Source organism: Gastrolobium bilobum, unplaced genomic scaffold (genome assembly GCF_033153095.1).
Source record: "Gastrolobium bilobum isolate Gb01-03AN ecotype WA unplaced genomic scaffold, APGP_CSIRO_Gbil_v1 utg3766, whole genome shotgun sequence".
In the NCBI taxonomy this organism is placed as follows: Eukaryota; Viridiplantae; Streptophyta; class Magnoliopsida; order Fabales; family Fabaceae; genus Gastrolobium; species Gastrolobium bilobum.
This window is the reverse complement of record NW_026898390.1, coordinates 100,490-118,210: the sequence shown is the minus strand read 5'-3', so window position 1 is coordinate 118,210 and position 17,721 is coordinate 100,490.

Genomic DNA, 17,721 nt, shown 5'->3' with positions numbered 1-17,721 from the left:
TACCCAACTCTTTATGCTTGATATTACCTCCACATTGTTTCTAATAAGGAGCATATCATCTATATAAAGTACCAGAAAAGCTACTGTCTTCCGTTGTATCCTTTACATACAAATACTCATCATTCATCAAGGTTCTCTCAAAATCAAAATTTTGATAACCTGATCAAAACTGATGTTTCAAGACCTGGATGCTTGCTTAAGTCTATGAAATAGAGTTTCACAACTTGCATACCGTGTGTTCCTACTCATTTGCTATAAACCCTTTTGGTTGTTGTATGTAGATATCCTGACATCCAACTCCCAAAATGAAATCTCATAATTGAGACTTATAGCAACTAAGAGAATCTGGATAGACTCAAGTATGGCGTCTGGCAAAAAATGCCTCCAAGCTAGCTTTGAAGGTTTTCACCTTTCTGTCCATCATCTCTTTGCCTTTTATGTCCACATTATAGCAACTAAGAGAATCTGGATAGTCTCAAGCATGGCGTCTGGCAAAAAATGCCTCCAAGCTAGCTTTGAAGGTTTTCACCTTTATGTCCATCCTCTCTTTGCCATTTATGTCCACATGCACCTTGTGGGTTTTACTCCTCTTGGTGTCTTTACTAGGACCGAACGGAGTTGAAATACAAGTATTTCATCTCATTGTTCATAGCTTGAGCAACACTTGATCAACAACATCTTCTAGTGCATTATCGTAACTAGTAGGATCAATATCACTCAACAAGAGACAACTTGAGAGTTAACAAGGTTTTCTCCCACTACGAATGTACTGCACTAGACCTTGTGTATTTATAGGTAAAACAAAGAGTGGGTCAAATGATGGATCTTCAATTTCTTGAGGATCCACTTATCCTTGATATTGTTCCTTTACATGTGATACTAATATTTCTACTAGTTTCACTTATATATTATCATGTTGAATTTCCAATCATGGTTCTCTTGTTTGTTCACTTAGAGATATATCTATCCCCTCTTGAATAATCAAGGGAACAGTGGATGAAGCTTCTAGAGATTCTGGAAATTCTCGAGCTGAGAAAAATCTCATTAAGAATAACCTAACTTAAGAGCTTATAATTTCTTATCTAGTCCTCCTTTAAGAAAATCATGTGAGTGCTCACTTAGATTATCTTGTCCTTAAGACTAAATAAGAAATCATCCCTAGTTCTCTTAGGGTAGCCAAAAGATATGCACTCTTCCATACAAGATTCCATCTCATTTGACTGCTGTTGTAGGGCGTGTGCCATAGCACCCTAAATCCGAATATGGTTTGATCTGGGCTTGCACCCTTTCCATAATTCTTTAGGTGTCTTTACAACAAACTTTGACGGAATCAAGTTAAGAAGGTACATTTCCTTCTCTTAGGCATCTCCCTTGAACAACATTGACAAAGATGAATAACTGAACATGATCTTCACCAAGTCTAGAAATGTTTGATTTTTGCATACTGCAACTTCATTCAACTAACGCGTTCTTAGAGTTGACAGTTACAAAAATTATCCCCTCTTAAATCAGGTAAGACCTGAACTTACCAGACAGGTAGCCAACACTTTAGTCAGACCAAAGTGTTTTTGATTTGTACACCTACATGCTTTTCTGCCTCAGACTTAAACCTCATGGAAATTTCCAAAAGCTTTAGACATATAGCACACTTGGTTCATCTGTCCAAATCCAGAGTAAACATTCATATAATGAAGTACTCATCACCTCTTCTGGTCTGAACACTAATTGGTCCACATACATTAGTATGTACCAGTTCTAGTTGAATAGTTGCGCAAACCTTTTTGGCCCTTGTAGGATTGTTTGGCCACTTTACCTTCCAAATAGGACTAACATGTAGCTGTTAGTTAAAAGATTATTGAACTTTCAGTCCCTCTTTTAACTAAAACATATTCTCTACTTGAGATAATGTGACTCAATCACAAAGGCCAAAGTTATGTTTCATTTGAAACTTTTATTTCTTTGGTGAAAATCCTTGTTCGTCATCCTTTCCATTCAACACAAAAATTTAGGGGGTATAGGACAAAGGTAATAAAGACTATTTAAACAATGTACCAGAAAAAACAAGACGAAGATGAACTTCGAAATGTAACTGAGGAATCAATTGCATTGTCAGCCCATGTTTTAACCAAAACAACTAACAAAAATTGAATTCCTCTTGAAATCTGGAACAAATAAACAGTCACCCAAAACCATAGTCTTATTAATAACTTGTCCTACTGCAAATGCAGACCCAAGTTCCCAATTTCAAGCTTAAAATATCTATGTCCATTGCTGACAAGTATGCCATGTTTGAACTACTACAAAGAGTAACAAACATAATCAGTGATTCCTGAATCAATAATTCATTCACTGATCAGGCCTTGATATGCCCATGTCAGTTTCTTTTCATCACCTCTAGGCAATTTTTCTTTCAGTATCCCTTCAGTCTGCACTTGAAGAACTTGCCTTGCGGCTTCTTCATAGCAATTGGTTTGACAACTGATAACCAAGTCATTTTGTTCTTGTTACCACCCTTGGGTTTCCCTTTGGATTTAACAAGACTCTTAGCAAAACCTGAACCGACTGCATTCTGTCTAGCAGAGCTGCTAGACGCAGCAAACATGTCATTAAGAGTCTGAAGCATTTTTACTCCACTCTTAATCATGTGCACTTGCTTCTGCAAGTATTTGGAAAGACTGGCAATAATATAGCAGCGAACTACCATATCTGCCCTTTCCCAATCTGAGAAATGCATCTTAGTTTCCTTAGACGCATTCTCTGCAGGTTGCTATGGCCCTCGCATTGTCAGGACAAATTTTAGCTTCTATGTTTTAGAACAATATCAAAAAATTTGCTTTTCACTTATTCATAGTTGGTACCATCTAGAGGTTTTCGACTCAAAATCATTTCTAAGATATTTTCTGAAAAACATATAAAGCACACAATTACAAACAAATAATGCAATAAACAAACGAAGTGCAAGTAGATTCTCATAACTACTCTTGTTTAATGTTAACAATCTTTCAGTTTATCTTTACAAGGCTTACGATGGGCAAGTCACTTGTAAAAACCAAAATTGTTATTTGGGCCTTCAGTGCCATTGCCAGAGCCTCGATGGGAGGGTTAACAATTTTACCAAAGTTGAATGTAATTAACCATTGTTTAATTTCAAAATTATCCTTAGTGACTAAACATTGCCGACGATGGGCCGTACAATACTTTACTAAAATTTTGAAATTATTAAGATTTAATCTAGTGAAATCTGATTATCCTTATCCGATGGGGCTTCAGCGATAACCATTTCACTAATAAACCCACAAATGGAGCCCGCAGGTTTTAAAATTAATTAATTTTTAAAACCTTCACCCATTCAACATTTTTGTTTGAGAATTTTCATAAGCCCAGTCGAATTCATTGTTTAATTTCAAAATTATCTTTAATAACTTAGTATTATCGACGATGGGCCGTACAATACTTTATTAAAATTTTGAAATTATTAAGGCCCAATAAAATCCAATCATGCTTATCCGTTGGGGCCTCACATGATTATTTTATTGATAGGCCCACAATGCGCTTGGAGTTTAAATTAATTTCTTAATTTAAATCTCCTCCCATAGATATTTAAGTCCAATCTAATAAAATCCAATCATGCTTATTCGATGGGACTTCACATGATTATTTTATTAATGGTCCTATAATGCGCTTGAAGGTTAAATTAATCTCTTAATTTAAATCTCCTTCCATTCAACATAAGCAACATTTTCTAATTTCCAAGAATTATTTAATTGAGAGTATCCTTTGTTTTATTTCAAAAACTATATAAGTAAGAGCGCCGACAAACGTGCACTAAGCTTAACATAATTTTGAAAGCATTAAGGTCCTGAAATTCGGTCACTTTACGTCAGCGTGTGCTCCTAACAATCATGATACATGAATGTTGTATGCAGCGTGTGTTATTCCATGACCATTTCAGAAAACCCACAAATTACTCGCAAAATAAAAGAATTCTCTTAGGAAATTTTCTCTAATTATTTTTCTAGATTTAAATCATCCAAATAGCTGACTTAATTATTAATCTAGATTGCAACAATCATAATAATTATCATTTATGAGGATAATTTGAAATCAAAATAATTTCCATAACGATTATTTGTCTTGATGTTAATTATCCAAAATTAATTAATTCAATTATTAATCTAGATTTTTAATAAAAATCATAATAATTATTAATTAATTTCTTAGGATGATTTAAAATCAAAATAATCTCATAATAACTATCATACTAGTCGCTGAAGACATAATAGCTGTTATGCTCATGCAATCATACAAGTTATGCAACAATATGGAACCACCTATTCTATATGGCATGTTATCGCAATAAAGCATGTTATCAATCATATAATTTATACCAATCAATAAAAGCATTAAATAATAAATCATAATTACTTTAATCCATGGCCTTCCTTTTTTAAAGAAAATAAAATTAAATTAAATTAAATAATAAAACTTTGGAATTCGACTTTCGCCTAGCTCATAGTATCTGTCTCAAGCCCTTTTAGGGTTTCATGGGCCCAAAAGCCCAAAGACCCAATCCTTTGGCGAGAAACCCTAGGACGCGAAAGAGGAACCCTAGCCGTCAGGTCTGCCGCGCCGTCACCCGAAGTCAAATCAGGCTGAAACTCTAGGGGAAGGACCGCCACGTAGAGAAGAGTGCACCGCCGCCGGAACCACCCAAAAAGGTGGTCGGACGCTCCCTCAATCTCCCATTCTTTGCCGGAGAGTGGCGGCCACTCTCAGCCTCTTGTGGAGACGCGTGGTGGAGCGTGGAGTCTCCGAAGGCGGTGATCCACCCACCGTTGCGTTCTTCTTTCCGTCCTCTTTCCAACCATATATAGATTGCCCCATTCTGAGATCGGTAAGTCCTCGAAAAGTCTCCGACAGTGTTGACTGTGCATCTTCCTCGCGATTTCTCGATCTTGAATTTTTACAAAATATTGAAAAAATACACAGAAATTCCAAAAATAAACAAAAACAACAAGGAGGAAACCTAATCATATGGAATTAGCCTCCTTGTTACAAATCGAGAAATACACGAGAGACCCTAACCATGGATTAAAGCATTTTTACCGATTAAAATTTAAACTTTTATGAAAATGAATTATAAAATACACATGCTAGATTCATACCATAATCCTAGAACCCTAGGTGCGACATTTCAAGAAGCAAAACTAATTACATGAATAGTGAAACTAGATTCACATACCAATATACAGCCAAGGCTCTGATACCAATTGTAGGAAATCTTATATTTATGCGGAAGCTGTTTAGGACCTAGTACATTGGTATGCTTACCGAATCATCCTTGTTTCACAATTACCTCTCGGTGCGCAGGTCTCGTGTAGAATCTTCCCTTGTAGGATTCCTCTTCATGAACAGCTCACCTCAGCGCCGCAGCACGAACAACCTCCTTGAAGCTGGACTGTGGCAGATCTTCCAAACTATCTCTCGAGGAGGAAGGGGAAGTGTGTGGGCACTGATTAGATTCTGAGCTTGCCTCTTTCTCACAAAAAAGACCTTGGAGGCTGATAACTTAAGAGGTACTATTTATATGGGTTCCAAGAAACCCTAGCTCATTGGGCTCTAGGTTCCTTGGGCTCTTCTCATACTAATAACCCATTTGGGCTTTAGTAAAAGAGCAAACCCAACAGTAAGTTCCGACACAGTTACCTTGTTGGAGTAATATATTTATAGGAAAATTGGGTGTCCTTTTAAAGGATACACTTTAATATTCTTTTAAGAGAGATAAAGAAATAAGCTATGGAGAGAGAGAATGAAGAGAAAAATTTGAAATTTAAAATTTAAAAAACACATTACATTTATCTAAAAGGATCATTCTTTTAAGGGTTTTATAAGAGTTATGTTGTAGGAAAAATGATTGTGTAATGTTATAGAGATTCGTTTTGCGTGCCTTAATTTTTTATTTATTTTTTTGTTTTAAAAAGTGTGAACCCCACAAAATGTTGTGAGTGTAAGAAAATTTGTTGTGTTATGTTAAAGGATAAATCGAAAACCCTTCTTCTTTTATATTAAACAATAAACTCTGTATTTATATAACCGGGTTTGTTATCAAAAAAAAAAAAAAAAAAGAATCTTTATTATGTACATTGGGCAAAATAATGTATAAATTATGACAAAAACAAGTATAGGAAAATTCTCTTATCATGTTATAAAGACAATAAGTATGGGGTTTATCATATTTAAAATAAAATAAAAAAATACAGCACAAATATTAATATAGGTGTAGGAAATTTTGCATTTGTCATGTTGCATGACAAATGCAAAATCCATATATTATAACTAACACCTATAAATGACCCATTGCCAAAGTAGATTAATTGAGTTCAATAAGATGTAATTTCACTTAGATTTGGATCTTACACTCGTCTTGGGGGGCCTATCAGGTTGCCTTTTGTTTTTAGCTTAAGAGTCATTGAAGTTTGAATTTTGACCATATTTAATCTTCATTCCGTTCATACTTATGATCCGATCAAATAAAATGTTGACTTGTAATTATAGGCGCTCGTTGCTAGCTCAATAAAGAATACAAGGCTCAAATTGTATTCCTCTTAGAATTCAGAATGAATATGCTCATAATCTTGTCTAAAATGTGACTGATCAACGATCTGACATCCCAAAGAAAGTTTGTGTTTGTTTAAAGCGAATACTTCATTTCCCATTGCACAATACGCTGGATTTGACTAAATATTCAAAAGATATAAAAGGTGATTGTGGTCCTGGAAAAGGATTGTCGTCATCCATGATCTATTTTCTTGCTGTCATGTCCTTTATTCCTCCTCATATTTATTTTATATCCCAATCCCCTCTGAAATGTAGGTGCAGTTCCGATCTATGGAGTAGATATCATTGAATACAGTTTTTTTTTTTTTTTTAAACTACGGAGCATATTGATCTTATTTATTACAGGTGGATTCCTTCCCCGTGGTCTTCTACTGTGTAAGGTTATAAGTCTACTTGCCATCTAATCAAGTGATACACACATTTGAGACCCACTAATGAAGGAGATGTCTTCGAACTTAAGTGCCAAGTATGTAGCGTTCATCTGACCTCGTATGTGCATCAGCCACAATATAAACTAGCGTTCATTAACTACTTTTTTTTTTTTTTTAAATGAAAAATTAAAGTAAGATGAGACCCTATTTGTTTCAAGATCAAAGAAATTTTTTAATTTGAGACCAAAGTATCTCCACAAGTAGATATTATTCATTTTTCTTTTTTTATAATTAAATTGATAGAAAAATATGCGAGATGTTTTTAATTTTTTCTAAATAGCATCCTATTTTAGAAATTTTTAAGAAAATTATAATTTATATTAAATAATACACGAATCATGAATTACAGTTGTGTTTCAAATAAAAAAAGAAATCAGTGAAATGGACAAAAAGTAAGGCAGTAAAAGGTTATAATTAAAACATTGAAATTTCCCAAATAGATGGTCAAAGGCAACATGAATTTGTCAAACGGAAAAGCAAGAAAAAGATGATTCAACAGAAACCATGACTTCAAACTAAAATCACGTCAAAATTTGGAAGCATGTGTTTTGTCAAATATCATCAAGTAAGGGTAAACATAATTTTAACTGCTGCAATCGTGAGTTTGGACTGGACAACCAAACACATCATTAACTTTATTATCCTTTCCTTTATTCATGTGATTACATCTCTGGTATCAGAAAAACATAAATTAAGAGCAAATTAATCTTGTGAACCATTGGTATAAGAATCGTGTAGCTATATATGATGACAACAATAAAATGCAGACATGATCAAAGAAATTTACTAACTCAAACCACAGCTCATCATTCCTCCAAGTAGTACTAGGGCGATCCATCATCATTTATTAAGAAAATTCGTGGTAATAGAAAAATTGAATTAACAATGACCTTTTTCGTCATCTCAATGAAAAAGTAAAAACCGTGATACATTTTCAGCCATTGTTTGGTGCTAAAAAATAATAAAGCTAAAACAATCGAATGATCAATGCGGTTGTCTTTCTTTTATGAAAAAAGGAATGCCTCAATGTGCAGCCAATTGGTTACGGTTAACATATCAAGACAACAACAAAAGATGACAATGGTTAAAAAGAAACAGCAGAGTACTTTAATACATATGGTTGGGGAAGAGTGATTCTTTGGATTCAATTATTCTTTATGACCTTTGAATTAAATATATTTCTTGAACTATCCAAAGCTTTTAGTTTTTAATGTGATTTTTCATATATATATTTTGAGTCTAGAGAGGTTTTAATGATATTACTTAATTATATATGATTACATTATTAAAAAAGTTTGACTTTTATTATAACTATCCAAAAACTCATATGTTTAATGACATGACATCCATGAATAAATGATAGTCCTAGCTAGTATATTAAAATTAAATTCTTTTAAATAGTAAAATTATATATGAATCTGGATAATAGTCTTACATCATATATATTTCTCACTTACAACTTGGGAATTTTTTATTTTCTATTACTATAGAACTATAAAAGGTTATTAATGTTCAATTAAAACATTTCAGTGGATAAAGTTGTGTAACATGTAACGACAGCGTGTAGGTTCAAACTTCGGAATGCACTTTTCTTCCTTTTTTTTTTTTTTTTTGGTAACATAAAGGGGCAAAGCCCCCGAATCAACAGACAGAAAAACAAAACTAACAAAGTAACCAGAAAACTAGAAATAAAGAGCAAGTTCCCCTAAGAGCATCTACTGCAATCCCGGGTCTAAAAGGTCAGCAGCAAGCAGGTTGAGGAGATCACTGTGAGGCATTGAGATTATTTTTAGGACATGGGGATCGTCCATAGCCTTCTTCGCCATCCAATCCGCACAAGAGTTGCAGTTCCTCGGAGTTTGAGTCAACAAAACAGTCCACTCTTTCTGAAGGAAGACTCGGATCCTAGCTACCAGAGGGAGCTTTCAAGTATCATTACCACTATTGGTAAGAAGGCTTAAAGCTTGAGAAGAATCAGTTTACAGTATTATTTGCTTCCAGTCATGATTCCAAGCAAATTCTAGACCATAAAACATAGCCCAAAGTTCAGCAATTAAGGGGGTACAAGTACCAATGAAGACTGAAAACCACTGATCCAGGAGCCATTCGAATCCCTCAAAAGACCTCCACATGTAGCCCTGTTTCCAGTCACTGTACCATCCACATTCAGTGTCAGAAAACCCACTTCTGGCCTTGTCCACTTTGAGGGAAGAGTAGGAGGTGAAATTTCAAAATGTTTTTTAGACTTTAGAAAACAGAATCTAATTTCCTCAATTTGAGCTGCTAGCTGTGTAGAAAGGTCGTCTGGCCTTACAAACTCCTCTTCATGTAACTCTCTATTCCTCCATAGCCACAGAGTGTTGCAAGTAATAAAGTAGTCCCTCCAGTCCTTGTTGCTTCTTGCGTTTCTATTCAGATTCAAAGTCAGCCACTCCTTGAATGAGCTAACAATAAGGAAATCTACTGGAAGGGGATTCAGCATAGGAAGTTGCCATACTTTTCTTGCCTTGTGACAATCTCTAAAGACATGAAGACAGTCTTCTACATGCTCAGGACAGGAGGGGCACCTGTTAGAAGCTCCACTCCACTTAGTTGTTGTCTCTCTTGTAAGGATTCTTCCATGAAGCATTTTCCAGATAAACAACTTTATTCTCTCCTTACCTGTCCACTTCCAGATGCGTTCTCACTTATCACTAGCAGCAGGGATAGTTGCATCGATTAGATTATGGTAAGCCAGTTTAACAATGGATTGACCAGGGTTCCAGTCCTTCCACACTATGATATCCTCTCCTGATGTTTCTTCTGGTTGAGGAATAGCAAGAATTTTGTTCACCATATTGGGTTCAAAGTGGTTCAACAAATATTGCATATTCCAGCCCTCTTCTGATATAAAGATCCTGTTATTGATCTTGGAATCAATAACTTCATGGGAAGGAATTGAGTGTGTATAGGCCAGGAGATTGGGGCTGGGGCCAACCTAATTATCCTTCCAAAAATCAATCTTTTTACCATTTCCTATCTACTAAATAGTATTGCCCAGCATTTTTGGCCAGATCTTACAGAGGCTTTTCCATGGGTGGGAATCATATGGTTTGCTAACAACCTCTTTTAAGAAGTCTTTTTTCCTTCCGTATTTGGAATTTAGCACCTGAACCCATAGCTGATTTGGGGATTGGATTATATTCCAAGCACACTTTTGGAGAAAAGCTACATTCTGGCTTTGGAGATCAAGGATGCCTAAACCACCCTTATTTTTTGGCAGTTTTAATTGCTCCCATTCGATTGCATGATGTTTCCTATGTGCAGCAGAATCCCCCCCAAATAAAGTTCCTTTGCATCTTCTCAATTTCTTCACAAATTCCCATCGGTAACAAGCTGTTTTGCATGTGGAACATAGAAATAGTGGAAAGGACAGATTTTGCCAAAGTCACTCTCCCTGCCATGGATAGACACTGCTTTTTCCAGCCATTCAGTCTGTTGTTGACTCTGTCCATAATCTCTCCATAGTGCAATTTACTGATTCTTCCATGTTTCATCCTTTTTCATTTGCTTTCTCTCTTTCTTTTTCTGTGTGAGCTTCCCTCAAAGCTTATTTTAGCGGTGAATTCTATCTCAAAGATTAACAAAATAACAAAGGAAAAACTATTCTTATGTTGTATAAGATATATTTTCTCTTCTACACACCCTTCGATAATTGTGCCATCTTTTTTTTTTTTTTTCTTGTTTTAGGTGGTGGAGCCCACAAATTTATCTTTATGACATGAGATAACTATCTCCTTTAACATGAGATTAATAAAACTCAATAACAAATCTATAAAAAAATAAAATAAGGATCACATCTTTCTAATGTGATTATCCTGTTGCAAATTAATAATTCAAATGTCTGTTTTAAAAATTGTTGATTTATTATATATATAAATTATATAATTAATCATTAAAAATTTAAGTACGTATAAAAATGGTAATAAATTACTAATTAACTTCTATTATTTAAAAAGAAATTAATAAACAAGTGAAAAAGCGATAGTCACTTTTAAATAAGGTAGTGTTTGATTGGGGAGAAATTTTTTAATACTAGAAAAATGTAAATACTAGGGATCTGCAGGGAAATTGAGTTAGATAGGAAAGTTTTAAAAATGTTATTTGGTTGGGCAAAATTTTACCAGAAAAATTGAATTAAATTTCTGAATGTGTGTTTAGTTGAAGATAAAATATTGATGGGAAAACTTAATGAAATTACAAAATTATCCTTGTAAAAACACCTTGGTTTTATTACAACCTTCGAACCATAATAAATAATGTGTCTCTGTCTTCCATTTTCGCTGTCGTCTTTGACTCTTTTCATCGTTGTCTCTGTCTGTCCCCCCAAGTTCAGCTGAACCATATGCAAAGGCTGGGGTAGCGTCCGGTGTTCTGCATTGAAGGTAGAAGGGAACTTTGAGAGGAACAACGGCAAAGGAGGGGTAAAGTTGTCATGCCTTCATCACCTTTTTCATTTATCCAATTTTTCACAGCAATTACGGCTTCCTCAACAGTAGATAAACTCGTTTTTTGCTTGTCTTCCTGATTTGCTAGGCAAAACTAATTGATGGGCAAATCTACCGAAAAGCTTCAACCAAATGTGGTTTCATCAGATACCCACATGCACTTTGCCAGCAAAATTTTTACTTCTCCCCAACCAAACACTACCTAAAACAATAGGGAGGAAGCCGTGGGATAACTGATATTTGATGAAGGGAATTTTTTATCTCATTTAATATTAGATAAATTTATTTTTCTACACTCACATATATAGAAAAGATGAGAGAGAATAGAGAGGAAAAAAATATAAATAACTCCCACCACTTATTATATGAGTGTAAGAAAATAAATTTATCTCATGTTAAATGAAAAAATAATTTCTCTTTATTGAATATGTTATACATTAAATGTTCCTAATGACACGTTATCGCTGGTACGTGGTGATGTAAACCCATTACGTTACTCCTGGTCATGTACTGACTCTATATTTTGGCCGCACGTGAAACAAATTATTAAAGGTTACTAGAAAGTCGCAACTCCACTAGAATCGCATCTTTGACTTGATAATGATGTTCAGCACAGTTTAAAATTGGATTAAAAAAATTCCAATAAAATATATTCGAATTTAAAGTTTTGTTTGATTGTGCTTTAATTTTTTTTTAAAGTAGAATAATTAATAAAGTATGAATTTTTTATTTTTTTTATTTTTTAAAAATAAAGTAAAAAATAAAACAAAAATAATTCAAACATATTTTCTAAATTTGATTTTTTTTTAAAAATATCTACAATTTTTAAACCTATTTTTACAAAATGTGCCTTATCAAAAGGATTTTTTTGTATTTTTATTCTAAAAATAAAAAACTATTTTTCAGAACATGATTCAAACACGCCATAAGAGTCTCCTAATTCTACCATCCAGCAATAAAGAATGAGATTTTTTACGAGGTTTTCAATTGTCGATTTCTTGGCAAAAATAAGTTTCATAAATTTTAACTCAATAACCGGTTCGTTTTATTTGATATTTTTTTAGTTTCTGATGGATGTCATTTAAATTATTTGGCAAGCCCACCCAGCAAACTGATTCTAATTTTAAATCTCTGAATCTGTGTAGTCTAGCAACTAATAGCAGAGTATTTTTTTGTGACATTATTTAATTCTTTCTGTTATCCCATTATGTATCTCATTGTGATATTTTACATCATTGAATAATCCCGTTTGAAAACAATTCAACGATGACAAAATTATCAAAGATCGGAATTCCTTATTTCTATTGAATAACATATGAATAGTTCCGTGATTTTGGTTAAGTGATTATTGAATTTTTGCCTTGAAATAAGTAAAAAAAATGAATTGATAGTGATCCTATTTGACTCATTATCCGAAATCAATCCTAAACTGAACAAATCATTTATTTTTTGATATATATGTGTAGAGAGAGATAATAAAGTGAAAAATATAATCATAGGTGTCAACACTTATTTTGTCCTTAATAAAAACCATCAAAAAAGAAAAAATATTAAAAATACATTGAAGTTCCACATAGAAAGAAACCATCCCCTTTCTCCATTAAGTTCCATATTGTAGAGCTTTTGCTCCTTTTCCTCCCATCCCCTCTATATAAGGAGCCTCTCCTTATATGTTTGCCACCCCAAAACTATTCCAAGAGTTGCAAAAGACACTTGGACTTAATACTAAACTTGTGTTATAATAAAAAAATATATTTTGAGGAGAATTGGGGTGACTCTCTTCAAGTTTTGACACCTTTGAGATTAGTCTACTTACCTTCTTTTTTAGTTAATGATTTTTTATTTTTGCATGATTTTATATATTTTCGGCTTAATTTTTTTTTTTCACTATGACATATTGTAGCTCCTGTATTTTTTTAAAAATACTTCTTGGATGGTTGCTTTTAGTTTTAAGAATATGATTTTATTTCAAAAATTATATTTGATTAAATTTATAAATTAGCCATGTTATTTTTTAAAGATACTTATAGGTTAGTTGACCTTAATTTTGAATTTTTTTCAAAAATATAAATTTATTTTAGAAATTTTGAGTTACCAAATTTTAATTTCCTCAAAAAACCACGGATATAAACATAGCAGTTCGACTAAAACCTTTTAATTAAAGTAAGTTAATCAAAAAAACTATTTTATGTTATTTTTTAAATTAATGAAAGATCAATAAAGAAAAAATATATTATTTGGAAATTAGTGTAAAATCATAAAAAAAAAATTAAATTTCCAAACTGTCATATCTCTCAGGTGTCATAATGTTCTAGGATAAACAGTGTCAAAACTTAATAATCCTTTTGATTAAAACAAATCTATTTCCAATACTTTTTTCTTTCTTTCGGTAAACACTTTCATTTATTTTTAAACTAAAACAAATCTAATACTTTTTTCGGTTACGAGAACCCAAATTGTTGGGCTAAAAGGAAATGAATTAAAAAAAAAACATGAGAGCCCAAATATTGAGAGCCCAACGTATTGGTCAGAACCCTTGAAGTCTGAAGGGAAAAAATAGTTAGAGTGAACCGTCTCCACATATATTGAACTGATCAAATTGCTTGGTAATAGTAAATCACGAGAATCATATTTTATAAAGGAAAGTGAAATGGTGGTTGTCTTTAAAATTTTAATATGGGAATAACATCTATCTTTTTAAATGATATAAGTTTATATCCTTTTAGATCTTAACCGTTGATTTCTGTCCATCAACGGTTATAATCTATTGGGTCAAACTTAATGGGCCAAATTGGATTAAAGTTATTAATTAATTAATAATAAATTTGGCCCATTAAGTTTGACCCAATAGATTATAACCGTTGATGGACGAAAATCAACGGTTCGGATCTAAAAGTATATAAACTTATATCCTTTAAAATGATAAATGTTTTTTTCTTTTAATATTTGAGAAAACCTAAACAAATGAATACTTAAACCTCGTACACGAGACCAGTAAATTAGTCTGGCTAGCGTTTCATCAAATTCTTGCGTCGTGCACATGCTTCATTGTTTTGATGTTGTACTGATACTTCTACAAGACCCAATCGATTAGGCATGTCAGATGTTGATCTATGATAATTTCATCCAGATATTCTTTTTCATTACATTTTGGATTTGAAGTGATTATAGAAACATGTAAACCACAGTTCAGTTAGATATATAATTTTCTTTTTTACCAATAAACAAAAAACTGCAAAGAAATGAGGTTCGTAAATGTGATCTCAAAATTTTATTGAATATAAACAAAAAGAAAAATGGCATTTTTATTGATGATCAGTTGAAAGAAGTTTCCTATCAGAAACCATTTAGAAGAGCCAAAGTCCCTAATTCAGATTTAAGATTGTTGTTTTAATAGCAAATGAAGTGGTGGATGATGTTACAGAAGTAAATAACATGTAACTTAGTTTTCATGTTGGATTTTTGAGGAAGCTTATAATTAAGGGATAAGATATTGTTACTACCAAATAATGTTACTATGTTAACTATTGATTTTTGTTAATCAACTGTTATTATTTTCACAAATTAAACTCATTAATTAATTATTAATTCGCAATAAATGATAATCGTTTATTGGCAAAAATCAACGGTTAAGATATAGTAGTAACATTGATAATAACATTATTTTGTAGTAAAAATATCCTATCCCCATAATTAATTAGGTGAGTTGGGGTTTTCTTAGAAAAATTTCTGGACAGGGAATACTTTCTAGATGGAAAAACTAGGTTCTGGAATCCAAATGTCTCTTCGGCTACCCTTTGGGGGGATTGTGGCTCTATCCTTGTTAAGGAGGTGTTGATAGGAACCAATATTCTTAAAGTTGGTTCGGTTAAGGTAATCGTCTCTTACCTCCAGTTTGCTGATGATACTATAATCCTTTTTTTAAGGAGGATAGCAACAACGCTTATGCTAACTTGCTAAAAATGAATCTAGCTAAAAGTAGTTTCGTTAAAACCAATAGTGTTTGCAAACTTGTTACGACTTTTTCTTGCATAAGATGTATAAAATTCATATTTTAGGGAAGTTTTAAAGGCACACAAATTCGGTTCCCGATAATAGTTCATGGTACTTTTATTGTACTTGGGTTGAGATGTGTGTGCTTTCAGAATTTGACATTTCAAGTTCAATTGTTTTCTGAGCCAAAAACCAAATTATAAATAAGCAAAGATATATTTTTAACAGTTAATTGTTCTACAACTACCAAATGTTTATTCCTCTGAATTCTTGAAGATAGTTGAAATGTTGTGCATTTCAATAACGTATAAATGAGTGAGTTTCTGTGGCTTTTCTACACGCCATATTGATATTCATTATATGTATGCTATAGAAAAGCAGAGACCACACCAGTTATACATATCAGCAGAAAAGAAGTAAAGAGAGAAGAAAAAAAGTTGTCAAGTTTCTGTCATTATCATACCTTTAATTACATTAAGATGTCTAATGCATAAGAACATTTAATCAGATTATATTCATTCATGATTTAAAGTAGATCCTGGACAGAGGGAAAAAGAAAGCTTTTGGTTGTCAAATTTCTGTCATTCTCGTGCCTTTAATTGGATTAAGATGTCTAATGCATAAGAACATGTAATCAGATTATCTTCACCATGTTCATGATTTAAAGTAGATTCTGGACACAGGGAAAAAGACAGCTTTTGGTTGACAAAGCAGAGAACCTACATCACCTAAGGAAATAGGAAGTTACCAAGGAGCTTGGATCAAGTGATACATGTTGTAGGTGCAATTGGATCTGCTGATCTGCAAAAGAGTTTAGTGAAGAATCAAAGTGATGATGTGGTTGCCACGATGATACAATTGATGATTTCACGTCAGCATAGTTTTGATGATAACAAACAAGTCAAAGAAGATTGCTTGAGTGAAGCAACATCCAAAAGAAATCAAATCAAGAAACATGCAAGCCAAGCATCAAGTCAAGTCCAAGATCTCAATGGTATATTTATCTAGGACTTAGGAAAATATGTAAAGGTGTATAGTATTATAGCATTGCATAAGCTCAAGTCATACACATCATCAAATGCATAAATGAATCTTGAACTAACAAGTCAAACATGCATCTAAAGGTTTTTCAAATGACTTAAAAAAAAAAAAAGAATCATGGCATTATAACAGTTACATATTCATGGCCTTATACATCCGTTAAGAAAAGTCAAATCAAGTGGTTTAAATCGTTCAAAATTGGTTTGGAAAGAGTACTTACATAAAATATACTTTTCTAGTTAATTTTCATAACCAATCATATGCTTTACAAGTCATAGAAACCATATTGAAAGAAAGGAATTTTCGAAAATGTGTAAAAAGATCACTGCCATGAAATATCCAGATATCTGACCAAGCATATCCGGATATCAATCTCCGGATATCTGATACTGAATATCCGGATATCACATATCTGGATACGTGCGCGATGAATATCCGGATATCTACTGTTTAAACGGCTATAATCACATATCCGGATATGTGTTCGATAAATATCCGGATATCTACTGTTTTAAACGGCTATAAACGGATAGTTTTCGAATTGGGTGCCTATATAAACCCCCCTAACATCTTAAATACACACAATTCGGTCATTGATCATTTACCAAGTCTTTATCACTCATTCTAGCTTGCTTTTGCTCACATATTACTCTTTTTGATCATTGCATAGACTTGAGCTTATCTTTGTTGTTAGGCTATACACCTACTAGTTCTTCAATTTCTAATATCTGTACTTTGAGAGTACATATCCACTCTTTATCACCTTCATCTTACTTCTTGAATCAAAAGGGGAGTGAACCCTTGTGTTGGTCTGCCAAGAGACAGAAGTCTTGGAAATGGGAGTGAACCCTTGTTAGTCTACCAAGAGACAGAAGTCTTGGGAATTTGTAAAGGTTTGTCAAGCACCCGTGAAGCTTGACCGTTAGTGAAAGATTTGATCGAGCGACTTCAATCTGGACGTAGGTCACAGTGGTAGTGACCGAACCAGGATATATCAAGTTTGCAAATCTCTCTATCCCTTAATCTCTTGCATAAGCATTGATTAATCATTTGAGCATATTTAAATTCATATCTCATTAAATATTTACATGATCTATTTTTCTGTTATTTAGTCACTACACGCTGTAAATTATTTAAATTAAATAAATTGG